Raw genomic sequence first — 15,419 nt, 5'->3', positions numbered from 1 at the left:
TCAACATTTGTTCTCTGCGGTTTTTGTTTACATTATTTTAATTAAGCAATAAAATATGACAGGCGCTGGATTTCAAGGTGAGTATAAAACTTCTCAGTTGGTATTATAAAACATGAGGCTGAAGGCTGAGTGACTTTAACCATTCAAAATGTGCATTAGTAATCACCTTGAAATGCACTGGCTGGAATGCCCTCTGCCATTCTTAAATGGAATTTATACCTTACGTTAAGAGAAACAGACGTGTGCATTTACTGGTTGTTGTAGTCATGGACAGGTCTTCATTGACAGCCAGAAAACTCCAGTTATGTTCAAAAGCCATTCCCTATTGCCCAGAAACAGGTTTGATTATGACAACACAGTGCAACTTTCAAATATATTCAGGTCACAACTGTCCAGAAGGGAAACTGACTGCTTCTGTCCTCTGTGGAGTCACATAATTAGGCACAAAAGGATGAGATTTTGTATTGGTAAATTTCAGTAAAACTTTGATTTTACTGTATACACTCAAGCTGATGAAAAAATGTTTGTCTATAATAATTGAAATTTACAGATAGATGCTGCTTGAGAACTTATTAGAGCTTTTATTTTGACATGTGATATTGACAATTTGTTTTGATGATTATGAGCTTTAACTTTTTGAATCTTAGCATCAACTGTCATGCAATGACTGAATGACCAGCCCTCCAGTTGTCTATAATTTCAGGCCATTGTGAAAATTTAAATTGATAAAAATTGGAAAAAATGCTTAAAACCCATAATGTTGTGAAAATTTAAATAATTAAAAATGAAAAAACTTTAAAATCGATGTAACCTGTCAAAATTATAATAAAAGTCGAATTCTATCAAGCCTACACATAATGGAGTGGGTGTCATATTTTAGGAATAATTAAAGTAAATCGGTGTATAGATCCCAAAGAGAAATAATGTCTAAATAAAAGGCTCCAAGGGAGGGAAGTTAAAATGTTGGTGTATTTGTATCTGGTCACTAGAAAAACAACAGGCATGTCTTGATTTGAGTATGTCTGTATAGTATTTTGTGGCTGATTGCATAGTTCTTGGTGTGTTAAGTGCCAAAATGCTTGTAATAACAAATGTCTTCTTATTTTAAACAATTATTTAAGTTTATTTAGTAACTTTTAGTTTAATTGCAAAAATCAGGGGTTTATTTGATACAGCTTGGTTTCTGATTTTTTAGGATCACTTTGACTAGTGTCTCAGGCTGGATAACTGAAACAAGAGGACCGAAGCAGACCTGAAGGTTAGTAGAATTGTGCTATTATGAGATTATTGAGTGGAGATTTTAATTAGAGAAAAACTGTCGTAAAATGTCTTGATCTATGTGTAATTTCCAGTTTCCTGACTTATCCAAAGACTACCTAGCTCCCCAGAGTTTAACAAAGCTTCCCAGAGTTTAACTTTCTTACTATTTTTGTTTGAAAGTATATTCCTGTAAACATTTATTTTATTGCATGTAAAATAATCCCCAAAAGTTCATAATTGCCTAGGATTACTTAGACCAGCAATAAACACCCATAAATTTGCTGATTCTCCTCTACCTGTTGTGTCTGTAATCCTGGTGGCAGGTAATGTTTGGTGGGTGGGAAGCGAATCCTACCATCCTTTGATACATAGGTTATCTCTGAGAGCATCCCCCTTCCTCATTCCAGTGTGATGATCTAGCCTAGGGCAGACAGGCAGACCACTCTCCTCTCTGATGAACAGAGATACTTCAGGGAACATGAGTGGTTTCCTATTCCGAACCTCAGTAAATTTTGGTTTTGATTCTATTTAGGGAAGAGGCAAAAGAAAAAGTTCAGTTTTGTTGCTCTGCCCATGTTTCCTTTAAACTGTTTTAGAGAAATCATCTGGATGACTAGCTGAACAATTGGAACTTTCAGAATGGTACATTGAAAGATTGATTGTTAACCAGGAATTCCTTGTAGGTTCAACATAAATCTAAAATGTTAAGAGGTTTACTTGGCCCTTTATCAGGAAATTGTGGTATCACAGTTTTTATAGTTTACAATGACATTGGGAAAGGTGTGCTGTATGCACCAGAGAGGGCCCTGAACTGTACCCCTTTAAGGGGTAGGGAGAATGTCATATTGGAATTCTCAAATCCAAACCCATACTGGATCCAAAACTAGAAAGGCGCATTGACAGGATCCAGTTTGGCTATGACTCGAAATGATGGAAATCTCACATGAATCGCTGATGTCATAAATTTTACACCATTTGGAGGGCAAATGTAGAGTATGGTTTGCAAAATTCAAGAGGCACAGAACATAATCCTAGTTTAAACCTAATCTGGATTTCATCTGAACAATGCCTCCTCAATCTCTCTTAGTGGTGTGTGTGTGTGAATGTGAATTGAATATCTGTACCTGTCCAAAGGTAATATCACACCATGGAACAGACATTCATGCATTTTGTCTAAGACAAGATATTGAAGAGAACAATAAGACATGAAAGCATTGGCTTTTACACACCATTTTCTCATTCACAAAATTAAGTAATTATATTCTGGGAAAAATGCACTGACATTGAGTATACGGTATCCAGTCCATGTCACTACAGGTAGCAGCTTGAGTTTAACTAGCCATGTGGATTGTAATTGTCTAAGTATGATTAATTCATAATGTTTGTTAATTTTATGCCTCATATTATGGTTTGTTGTTATTTCATTTAATTATAGTGTCAGTCTTTTTGGGGGTTTTGAGAGCCTTCAGGGATTTTAATCTTCCTAAGATAGTAACTAATGATATCCCTATATTCCTGGATCTCTCAATGACTTGTTCCCATTGCTGGAAGTTCCATGGAAAAGGGATCTGAAGTTGGAACAGATGGTGCATCCGTCCATTGCAGAACTCCGTTTGCAGCCTGAGGAAAACTTTATACTGAAGGTGGAAATAATGGCTTTCTGCTTAGCTTATTGTAAATTTTAAATGGGGTGATTGAAGGCTATAATGATTACTGTTGTTTGATGCCTGGAGGTTTCAACATCTGGCTAATGCCTTTGCTTGCTGCAGCAATAAGCAAAGGCAGTACAGTGCTTTCTGTTTCTTTCTTTTAAATAGATTATATGTTGATTTATATAGTAGGAAATTTAATTTTAGTTTAACTGATTTGCTCAATAATAACATGGCACATATTACAGTACTGTCCATTTCAGCTCTGGTCTTCCTCCTTTAGTGACCTGGATTTTATTACATGTTAGCTTAAGTTTTAATTAATTTGTTAAGCCCTTCGTAGCCCCCATTAGACACAAATCCAAGTGACAAATGCAAGTTAAATTTAGCAAAAGTGGCTTTTGTCCTCCGGCAAGGTTCAAGAATAAATGAATAGGGAGGCTGACACAGCTGAAGACTGGGATCTTGTCAGTGACAGAATGTTCATTAGCCTACCCTTGTTGCTCCTGCCCTATGTGTGGATGACATACTTAAGTCACCAATATGACTGGTCTATACTATCCTATTATCTCATTTGGAAAAGAACATTCTCATGTGCTCTCACTAGAGAACAATAAAATTATTTATTTGTCCCTATTTATGCTGTTTCTTTCCTTTTTTGCAAGTCGCTCAGACTAGACAATGGAAACAGATTGATGGGGTTCATTTCAGAACGTAGGTGCGTTTTCATACGCTGCTGACCCACTTGTTCAACTGCCTGGCATGTTGTCTTAGCGCAGCATTGCCAGAGCACTACTGACGTTAGACATTCACTCAGCACTGCCACCCTACTCAGCAAAGAACTGAAGCTCATGCTTAACATTAGGCATGTGCTTATGCTCCCTGGCTTTAGTGTGACGAAGCATGTACTAAATGCTATGCTGAATTGTGGCCAGATCATCTAATCTAAAATACAGTAAGAAAAATATTTGAGCAGGATTCTTTCTTTTAAATGTCTGCTGTTTTTTGTCTTTGGTGATTCAAGGTCCAGCAATTAAGTCTAGATGGGTCAATTTCATTCTAGACAGTCACCTGTTCAGGTCAAGGACTACCTCTGCTTACATGACTGCAAAATGCCTGTACTGTTTGTCATACAAATAATGGGGCCAAGCCTTGTAGTCCATACTTTTTTATTCAATCCTTACTCAGGTGAACTCCTAAATAAATAAAGATGCAAGGATTTGGCACATCACTAATGATATTTTATAGGTGGTATCCCTTTATGTCTCAAACATTTAGTATAATGTTTGGCGTGAGAGAAAAATGCATGAAATACTTGTCTATTCATAGTGGGTTTTCTAATTATTTTGTTTTTTAATGAATGTTAAAGTTTGGGCCTAAAACTAGGTGTCTGTTTCCCTTCCATTTATGGAGCTTTATTATTTCAAAACTGTCATGTTATATCTCCAGTTTAAACATGTATTTGTTTTATTTACAAGGAAATCCTGAGGAGGATAGGTTAGGCAGGTACAGACATGAATTTACATACATAGAAATAAATATGAGAACAGAAATCTTCCTCATGCTATTGGATTAAATATTTCTCGTTCTTCTGCTCCTGCTAGATCACATTGACAATGTGTTTCTAATTAACCGTAAACCCAGGGTGTCCAATCTGTAGCCCTCAGGGCTTTCAATTGTGACCTAAAGGACAACAGTATGGAGAAAAAAAATAGTATTTGACTTCAGTGGAGCTATGCTGATTTATGGAAGCTGGGGGTCTGTCAGGATAATGCCCTCTTTGAGGAGTGGTTTGGGGTGGAATCCATCTTGCTGAATACACCGAGCTCTGTTGGGTGGTGATAGCTGGATTGTAACTGTTTGGTCACACTTTGTATTGGATGGGTGGTTCTCGTCCCCTACCTTTCCCACCATCATTCTGGGTTTCTCCCTTAGAAGTACTGAAATTGACATCTGGTGCAGCAAGTTTTGCCTTGACATATATGTCACTGTTCAGGGCAACTGAATCCAGGGGCGTGCGCAGGAATTTAAATGTAAATACTTTTGACGGGGCACATTAAACACACACAAATGAAAGGTGCACGTGACCCCCCGTGCCCCATTTCTTGGGACACCCCGCAGCGAGAAGGCAGCAGCCCTCTCTCCGTGTCCCTGCAGCCCGGGCTGGGAGGAAACAGCAGGATGGCTGGCTGCCAGCTGAGCTCCTCCTCCTCCTCCCACTCCTACAGCTGCAGCCTGCTGCTTCTCCTTCTCTGCTGCTGGAGTCCCAGCGCTGCTGCCTGCTTTGTTGACCCCCACTGAGGTGAGTCAGGGGCTGGAGGCAGAGGCAACACCTGGGACTCCAGCAGGAGGGAAGGAGAAGCAGCAGGCTGCAGCTGCAGGGGTGGAGAGAGGAGGAGCTCAGCTGGCACCCTGCCACCCTGCTGCTTCCTCCATCCCAATGCTGCAGGAACACATGGAGATTTGTGCACCCGCTTGTCCCCCCCCTTGTGCACGCCTCTGATTGCACTTCTGTTTTCCCCCTCATGGTCCACCAAGGGCATCCACTCTAGACTCCCGACTGCTCAGCCATCCCTCTCTTGGGCAGAGACCTGCTTCTCATTTCCTTCTGACCAGGGTATTTCCAGGCTGCACAATTCTCTGCCTACACTGTGAATTCTCCAGCAAGTAACTGCCCAAGCAGGCCTGCTGTACCTTCTGTTCAGAGACTATAAACAGGGTAATTGCCCATTGGTGCAAGTTACCACCCAGCCCCTTTCTAAGCAGGCACATTCATTGTTAAGGTGAAAACACTGCAGAGAAAACATTAAAACAATACATGAGGCTATACACATGATAATCAGCTTACCAGTGATCACCCCAACTCCAACAAGGGCTCTGGCAAGTGTAGCCAATTATTTTAGTATATTATTGTGTGATGTTATGATGAATCAATATGTTATATTACATATATTCATTGTATGTTAATTAGAATGAATTTGTAGGATTATAAAAGTATAAGATTGAGTATTTAGAGGAACCAAGTATTAGACTTGAGTAAGACAAGCTGAAATGCAAAACCTTTAGGTTGAGGCCTGCAAGACTTTAGCTTAGCTATCTTAGACCTTGGAGACAAGAAATGATGATTTAAGCCAATGACTGAGAAATAACCCAATGCCGTAAGATTACAGTAAAAGAAGCACCAAGTGGGAATATTGTGCAAAATTACCCAAAATTAATATTAGATCATAAAAATACTTTAAAGGAGGATCTGTCTCAGACATGTGTCTCGACTATGGGACACAGGTTGTGCGTCAATGCTAAAGAGAACAAAGGGAACTTACACAGCCTATAGAAAATTGGGATCCCTTAAGTTTCCAGGGGACACAGACCAATAAAAGAAAAGAGGGTTGAACTTTTATAGAGATGTGCAGAATGTAGGTATATACAAAATTACACGATAAAAATGGGATGCCCAGAATGGGAAAATTGAGCTCCCTATGGGAGACTCCAGCAGGAACCATCCCTCTGCTGATGATCAAGCCATGAGAGACCCGTCAGACCCTAATACTGTTGTTAAGGATGTGAGTATAACTATATTTGTAACTTGTGCATAGGTCTGTATAGCGTTTCTATATGATAGGGTAATAATAACTTTAATTGTAACTTTAATAAAACTTGTAAAGTAGACTAGACTTTTTACTGGTGAATGTATGTGTGGTCACTACCTTTGGTCTTTGTGTTCCTAGAGACTCTAACTCTAAAGAAAGTAGCAAAGATGACTTTCATTCTGTTAAGCGTGAAACTGTAGCCGTCCGAGCCGAACCCACAGTGGTGTAGTACTACATTACAAAATTCACTTTAAATAAAATAAAAGACTACACAGGTGACCAGTCCTTCAAACCCCATCAAGGGATTTTCTGTGGTTGCAAGTTCATAACCGCCTTGGCTCGGAATGAGCACACCGTTCAATAGGAGAATCACTTCTGACTGATGAAGAGTTCTGTGTACGCTTGAAAGCTTGTCTCTCTCACCACCAGAAGTTGGTCCAATAAAAGATATTACCTCGCCCACCTTATCAGTCACTTCTTTGTACAATCTGGGGCTCTGATCTTGTTCCCAGGTAACAGGTGATCAGCAGACAAAGGGTGAAGCTTCAAAAGACTGAGTTCTTGCATAACTGGAGGGCATACATTGTTTCAAATAGTCCTTTGATGCTCATAATACTTTCCAGGGTTTACATTAGTCATGTCTCTCTTCAGAGACTTTACATACACTCCCTCAATAATACATAAACAATTTCATTCTTAATACAATTAGCTCCTAAAATACTTAAACTTAATTCAATTAGGTTCGTCCAGGACATTGCAGGAAGTTGCCTTATCTGTCAGCGTATATGGTTTTCCTCTGTAGGATCATAGGGAGGATAGCACAAAGAGTAGCAGTCAAAAGGGGAATTTCATATTCCCACCTGTCAATAAAATAAAAATGTCCTACCAATTCCGTGATATAATTCTGCCAAATTAGGCGTCACTTTGACATCTAGCTATGTTGCTAGAGAAATCTCAGAATTACATCAAATATAAAATGATAAATAGTAGAGACTGTGTCGTAGGCAGTTCAGTGAGTTATGTAGCCAGTGGCATGACACATGGTATCACTGCTCCATGTGTACCTGCACTGTGGGGTGATCACTGGTAAGATGATTATCCTGTGTGTAGGCTCTTTTATTGTTTTTAATGTTTTCTCTGTAGTGCTTTCACTTTAAGAATAAATGTGCTTGCTTTGAAAGACCTGTGTGATAACTTATACCAATGAACAATTAGTGCTAGCTAATCAACCCCCTGTGTCTTCCCCCTTAACTTTGCTATCCGGTATCATGTGTTGACCACAGTGCTGCTAACATTTCAGATGATTCCATATCAGATGCAGTGAATCCAGGGCAGCTGACAAGTTGGAACTGGTTAACTGAGCAGCTCAGTGGGATGCAAAGTAACAAAAAGGAGACATATCAGAGGTGCTGATGGAGGGCGGCTGATGCTGGGGGTGAGAGCAGAACAGCAGCCACTGCTACTGTGAGTGGCTAAACCAACTGATCATCCATTTGTAATACAGTTCTTTAAAACTGGACTGAAATGCAAAGCTTGGAATTATCCTGGTATCTCATGACCCAGCACCACACTGCCAGGTGGTGAGGGAATAAAGATATAAATAATGTATAGCGTGATGAGGGACTTATTAGGATTTTGACACTTTTTTCCCTTTTGACTGCTTTCCTTTCCTCTTTCTGCACTTTGTGTCCCTCCATTGCCTCTCAAACCTTTTCTCTGATTTCTGACACACGAAAGGGCTTTTGGGCTTGATCCCTGTAATGTACATCAGCTATATGTTTTCAGAGCTCACTCTTATACCTGTATTGAGCTGTTCTGGACATGTAGGAGTAATTTCTAACTTAAAAGGGTTTTCTGAGTGATTTAAATGGTGTTATGGCGAATAACCCATCTTGTGTTTAATGGATTTTCATTCGGACGAGGAACAGACATCTTTGAAGTGCTTCTGCAGTAAGAGGTGTCTGTGGAAACAGTTTCTGGAATGGCAGTTTCTATGTTCTTACTGTATGATTGTAGAGGGAATCTTTGTTCTGGTACAAATGCAGATGAACACTCTAGGAACAAGTATGGAAGTTATGCTTGGCCTGGTCTTAGCAGGGGTCCCAAGGCCACCCACTATATGTGAGCATGTTTTATATGCTGTTGCTCACCATTTTTTGGCTATGGAAACAGGATCAGCAGTAAATAGCAGCTTAATTCCTGTTTCTTTCTTCCCTGGTCCGTATCCCTGGTATGACCTGGTGGGGAGAGACACAAAAGTCGTATATATCTGGAACAACATGCCTACCCACTGGAAAGCCCATGCCTGAACCACCAGGAAGAGCCCCATTTCCCATATGGTTCATTGGAGGAGGTGGGAAGAGGGGGAAGAAGAAACTTCTCCTGCCTGTGAGAGGAGGACAAGAACATTCTCTCCTTCCTCACACCCAGTTAGTTAGCAAGAGCTCTTGCCTCTGTCACAAGTAGCCACACAAAGACCTACAAAGATAAGACTCTGCCAAGTGATGGGGAGGAGAGGGAGTTTTGTTGCTGTGAGGCTGGTGAGTGATGGTAAGGAGGAAAGAGAGAGACTGGGTCTGAGGGAAGAGACAGGTGGGTGACTATGGCGGTGAATCTCACTCTGTGTGTGTGTGTGTGTGTAGATTTTTTTCATTGCTGACATTTGTTAGGGATAATGTTTGAAATCTTGTCCTGATAGCATAATTCCTGTCAACTCTATCAGTCTCCAGAATAGTAAACTCTATGTAGTAGTAGAGAAAAGAAGGAAAGGAAAATGGATCCCAGTGGTGTGTTGTTACTATGATTAGTTTTCTCAGGTTGGTATCCAGCACTATTAGTGTGGCATAATGTGGGAGGGGGTTTATGGATGGAGAGTATCCTAGTTGCGCTTGACAAAGTTATAACAGCAGCAGAGCATGCCCCTCTAGGTTGGATATGCTTAATGAAGCAGAGAAATCTTCATGGACTATGAGACTAGTGTCCATGAGAGTGACTGTAGTTTGCTTTATGAGGCTGAGTGAGCTTTGTGGTAGATGAACAGGGAGATATGCTGTGGAAATGACAAAGTTCTGTTTCTAACTTACAATTGTGAAAAATCTATTATATTCATTTCAGAAAAATGTGCCTAATTTTTCTGAACATATTCAAATAGAGCTTCCAAAAATAGTCACGAAGACGGCTTTCCTTCCATATGTACTCTCTGATAGAAACCTTGTGTTAAACAGAACAGGACCACTGTAATTTTAGTGGTTTGCTATAACTAGAACTATATTCTGCACATTGTAATAACAATATGGTTATATTTTGCTTGCATAGCTTCCTTTCCTCACCAAAGTGTTCAACAGAAAAAAAATCAACACAATAAAATACCACCCTCCTAAAATACAATTAAATACCCAAATGAGGAAAGCTCATCTTAAAAAAGAGAAGGGGCATCCAGATCAAGTTATAGCTTAGATTAAGTTATTAACTGTAGAGTCAATAGTGATTCTAAACTTTGAAAATCAAATATATTCAGGAAAGTATTGAAACAATTTGGATCTTTCATTTTACTTTACTATGGTCTAAGTGGAAATTTACTACACATAAGTTAACTATAAATGTGTTTCACTGTATTTTGAGACACCAGGACTTTGCTGTAAATACAGTCGTGATGTGTCTTACTTCAAAGCCATAGCAAGCTTCATTGCTATGTCTTTCATTCCTTGAATTTATCACATACTTGAATTCCTTTTTGGTAGTCACTGCCATCAATCAAGAATGATGATAGAAATGTACATCCCTGCAAAGTGCAGAGAGAAAGTATAATAAAGGCTGTGCAGTTGCTACTGTGAACAATTGCGTTGTGTACTGATTCTGAGTTAGGGATGGCTAAAGCTTTTGGGTTAATACCACTCATATCTGGCACAGTTAAACACATCTGAAGTTTCCCATAATTTGACAATGTTCAGCTCTTCTTGATGATCACATCTCTAGGGTGGTTCACCACGTTAAACTGTTGGGCGAGAGAATTCTTGTATCCTTCCCAAACTTTATCCTATCCCCACTGAAGAACACATTCAAGGAATAATTTTGTGAATGGAGGGGAAAATGAAATCCTGAATATTAGTTTGTTTCTTACAGTGCCCTAATTATCTAGTGATGCCGGTAAAATGTGCCAGCCAGTGTATCAAGTTTATCACTCATTGTCGTTAATTTTTAGGTCACACAATTAGAAGAGCTGCTAGCTCTGAGACCCCCACAGTTAGGAATGGTGGAACAAGGAAAAATCAGGTAAACTACACATTTAAGTACCTCCCCAAAACACCTGTTCTGCCTGCTAATTGAGAAAAAACTATTAAAATCTGTTTCATGGGTTGGGCTCAGTCAGTGGCTGCTGTCCTGTTCAAGCTCTGTAGTTGCTGAGGTTACTCCCAAGTCAGAGAGAGGAAAAATGTAACTTCCCTGTGGCTGTGTTCTGTCTTTTAGATCTTAAAGATGTTGCAAAAGACCTATTCTAACATGAAGCTGAACCCATTCTGGAATGATATCAACCCTAAAGCTGTCACCACAGATGAACTTTTGGGGTGTCTTTATCCATCAACAAGGGAATGGGAAGATGGTATTGCCAAGAAAATACTCAAATGAAATAAGCCAAATTTAAGATTTACATTGTTTACATGGTTAGGGTAAATGGGAACTTAATTTCATTCTTCAATAACTGGAAGGCTTGTTCTTATCCACTGTGAGGGAACTTTCTGTCATAGCCTCTGATGCCCCCAAATGGACTGTGCTAGATGAGATATTGACCCTATGTGGATTGAATCATTGAACATGGTAATGGTTGACACACAGGTTTGTGTGTATCAAATTACTAATAATCCTGTTCTGCGGAATACAAACATATGTATCATAGTCTTTCAGAACATCTTTAAATCAATGTTACAGACTATACAATGAAAGTGGTCTCAGCAAGAATTCACTTATGCATTTAATTCACTTACTGGGGAGAGATTAATGTGTGTGTGTGTATATGTGCAAATATATATATATTGATTACGATGTAGAAAAGTAGACAGTAGTACAAAAGTACAAAACTTACGTAGTACAAAAGTAGTCTACATAAGTAGACCCTAAGAGCCAAATTCATGGTCGATCTCAAACTGGGTATTCTGCTCTCTCTAGATGCATGTTTGGTGTTTTCTGGAAGGTGTCTGTCACTTTAACAGAAGTAAAATATAGAGTAAAAGTGTAAAGGTTGTGGTTCAACCTGGAAAGAGGGTGGGGCTGAAAGCTGAATTGTTCAGTATTTTTTGTATAATCTTAATTGATTAAAATATCACCTTTTGTTCACTACAGAGGCAGTCTTTCTTTATGATGGATACAGCAGCAGGAGAGCAAACTGTTGGAATTGAGATACTTTGTGAGGATCTGAAAGGAGATTTTTGCCCCAATTTTTCACAATAGTAGAAACTTCCTTTAAATCACATTTTCCTAACCAGCACCTAGAATAGCTCTTGTTAGATTCTAAGGGTTCCATTGTGACTTTTAAGCCAGAGCTCGCAGTAGGAGATGTGTAGAGATGCACTGCTCCCAAGGAGCTCTTGGAGGAATTGTGCCTGAGGACAAATGTGATCATAGAAGTTAAAAATGGAACAGACCCATAAAAGATCATATAGTCCTTCTGTCTGCCAATGTAGGATTTCTCCCTCCCTTATACTCCTAGTCTTTTGTCCTTTCTAATTTTAAAAGTCTCAAGTGTTGGGGTTTCCAGCACTTCCCTTGGGAAACTTTTTACTCTTTTTTCCACTATGGGAGAGTACACAACAACAACCACTATTGCACCTTTTACTATGGTGCCGTCTGAATCCCCTGGGACTGGCTTCTGCCAGCGAGCTGGTGCAGAAGGAGAAGTGAGGAGCATAGCTCTTCCTCGCCAAGATCTCTACTTCCACTAGACTTTCCTGTCGTCCACATACATTAGATGCTCAAGGAGTGGTATTTTGACTGTCCTCAGCCATCATCTGGCCATTAAGGAATGTCTCATTTTGTTAAGTGTACCAGCTGAAATGTAATTAACCATCACCTAATGCTAAACTATATAATTTAGTGAGTTCAATTTGTGGTTAATTCAGAATGTGTTGTCCTGATTTTCTGGGTGGTGATTATTCTCCCAACCAGCTAAATTGTCTTAAATGTTTTGGGGGCATTTTTGTTTTCTATTTAAAGGCTGATGAAAATCCCCAAATGCATTATTGTTGCAGTGAATGATGATATTGCATCAATTTTGATTACTTTTGATATTTCAGTCTTACAACAGACTTCCAAAAGCTTCAATTATCAAACAATTTGTAACACCATTGTAATTAGTTATTTAGCAGCTAGTGAATGGTCAGTTGATTCAAATCTGTAGTGTAGAACCCAATCCTGAAAAGAATAACTCACATGCTTAAGTTTAAGGATGACCCTGTGGACTTTGTATAAAGAATGTCTGCAGATCTTTAATGAAAAACTCTGAGTTTACAAGGTCCACAGGATAAGCCAATAGCCCTAAAATAAGTTAAGATGTTCCTGTAGCCTCTAAAGCATCATATGCAGTGCTTGCAGACTTTGTAATTTCTATGGATGTAGGATGACTCATATGATGAGCGCAAACAGGATTTGGTTCCGTAGTGAAAAGTGTGGAGTTTGCAAGATGTGCAAAACCTCAAATGTTGATTCATAATATTCGTGGGAAAAGAACTTTAAAATTGAAGACTCCTTAAGGATTACACTACTCCTGTGGGGATATTTACTAGTTTTCTTTGAGGATCAATGTATAAAACAAGTTAGAAGTCTTTAACCTAAGTAATTTTGGTTATTAGAAGACAAAATGTAGTTTAAAAATGTGGGTTTTTTTTCATTTTTTGAAAATTGTTCTAAGATTGACAATGAAAAATAGCCCATTTGATTACCCTCAAACTTAAGAGAAAAAGGGATTTTTCTCTAGCCTGAGACTGGCAGAGAAAATTTAGACCAAAGAGCTTTGTTACGTAAGTTAGGGGGAAAGGGAAAAAAATCAAGGTTGGTAAGAGTGGAAAATGTCTTCCACTAGTTACAGTTTCCTTGGACCCATGATATGAGAAAGAACTGAAAAGTCATTCAGACACTTGCGGTTCTTTCAATGTTCGTAGTACAGAATATCTATGGTGGAAAGGTCTACCTGTTAAACTGACAGTTGTTTGTGGTGATGTAGACGTGTTTTTCCCAGGACATGAAAGAGACCAGGTAGGTAAGGTAATACCTTCTATTGGACCAACTTCTATTGGTGGAAGATACAAGCCTCTGAGCTACCCAGAGCTCAAAGTGGCACGAGAACAACAGATGCAAAACCTGCAGACATTTCCACTACTATAGTGATCAATACCCCTCACAACATGCCTTTCAGGATTCATGGGTCACACACATGCTTATTACAACATGTGGTGTACCTCATCCAGTGCACTAAATGCCTCACTAACAACTATGCGGGTTAAACTAAACAATCACCATAAAACACGATATCACTTGTGGGCAAGCATTTTTCACAAAGCGGTCATTTCCTGGTGTAAGTGCTAGAGGAGCCAACTGGGGGGGCGCTTTTCTTGACCTGCTGCTCACAAACCGGGTAGAATTAGTGGGGGAAGCAAAAGTGGATGGGAATCTGGGAGGCAGTGACCATGAGTTGGTTGAGTTCAGGATCCTGACGCAGGGAAGAAAGGTAAGCAGCAGGATATGGACCCTGGACTTCAGGAAAGCAGACTTCGACTCCCTCAGGGAACGGATGGCCAGGATCCCCTGGGGGACTAACTTGAAGGGGAAAGGAGTCCAGGAGAGCTGGCTGTATTTCAAGGAATCCCTGTTGAGGTTACAGGGACAAACCATCCCAATGAGTCGAAAGAATAGTAAATATGGCAGGCGACCAGCTTGGCTTAATGGTGAAATCCTAGCGGATCTTAAACATAAAAAAGAAGCTTACAAGAAGTGGAAGGTTGGACATATGACCAGGGAAGAGTATAAAAATATTGCTCGGGCATGTAGGAATGAAATCAGGAGGGCCAAATCGCACCTGGAGCTGCAGCTAGCAAGAGATGTCAAGAGTAACAAGAAAGGTTTCTTCAGGTATGTTGGCAACAAGAAGAAAGCCAAGGAAAGTGTGGGCCCCTTACTGAATGAGGGAGGCAACCTAGTGACAGAGGATGTGGAAAAAGCTAATGTACTCAATGCTTTTTTTGCCTCTGTTTTCACTAACAAGGTCAGCTCCCAGACTGCTGCGCTGGGCATCACAAAATGGGGAAGAGATGGCCAGCCCTCTGTGGAGATAGAGGTGGTTAGGGACTATTTAGAAAAGCTGGACATGCACAAGTCCATGGGGCCGGACGAGTTGCATCCGAGAGTGCTGAAGGAATTGGCGGCTGTGATTGCAGAGCCATTGGCCATTATCTTTGAAAACTCGTGGCGAACGGGGGAAGTCCCGGATGACTGGAAAAAGGCTAATGTAGTGCCAATCTTTAAAAAAGGGAAGAAGGAGGATCCTGGGAACTACAGGCCAGTCAGCCTCACCTCAGTCCCTGGAAAAATCATGGAGCAGGTCCTCAAAGAATCAATCCTGAAGCACTTGCATGAGAGGAAAGTGATCAGGAACAGCCAGCATGGATTCACCAAGGGAAGGTCATGCCTGACTAATCTAATCGCCTTTTATGATGAGATTACTGGTTCTGTGGATGAAGGGAATGCAGTGGATGTATTGTTTCTTGACTTTAGCAAAGCTTTCAACACGGTCTCCCACAGTATTCTTGTCAGCAAGTTAAAGAAGTATGAGCTGGATGAATGCACTATAAGGTGGGTAGAAAGCTGGCTAGATTGTCGGGCTCAACGGGTAGTGATCAATGGCTCCATGTCTAGTTGGCAGCCGGTGTCAAGT

At 40.0% G+C, this 15,419-nt stretch overlaps 1 pseudogene; it reads left to right on the top strand.

Annotated features, from left to right (window-relative positions):
* The first annotated feature begins 266 nt into the window (after nucleotides 1–266).
* Nucleotides 267–15,419, top strand: part of LOC125645061 (dynein axonemal heavy chain 11-like) — a 186,380-nt pseudogene continuing 171,227 nt past the window's right edge.

The sequence above is a fragment of the Caretta caretta genome, chromosome 11 (genome assembly GCF_965140235.1).
Source record: "Caretta caretta isolate rCarCar2 chromosome 11, rCarCar1.hap1, whole genome shotgun sequence".
In the NCBI taxonomy this organism is placed as follows: domain Eukaryota; kingdom Metazoa; phylum Chordata; order Testudines; family Cheloniidae; genus Caretta; species Caretta caretta.
The sequence above is the reverse complement of the archived record's forward strand: the minus strand, read 5'-3'. Positions and strand labels throughout refer to the sequence as shown.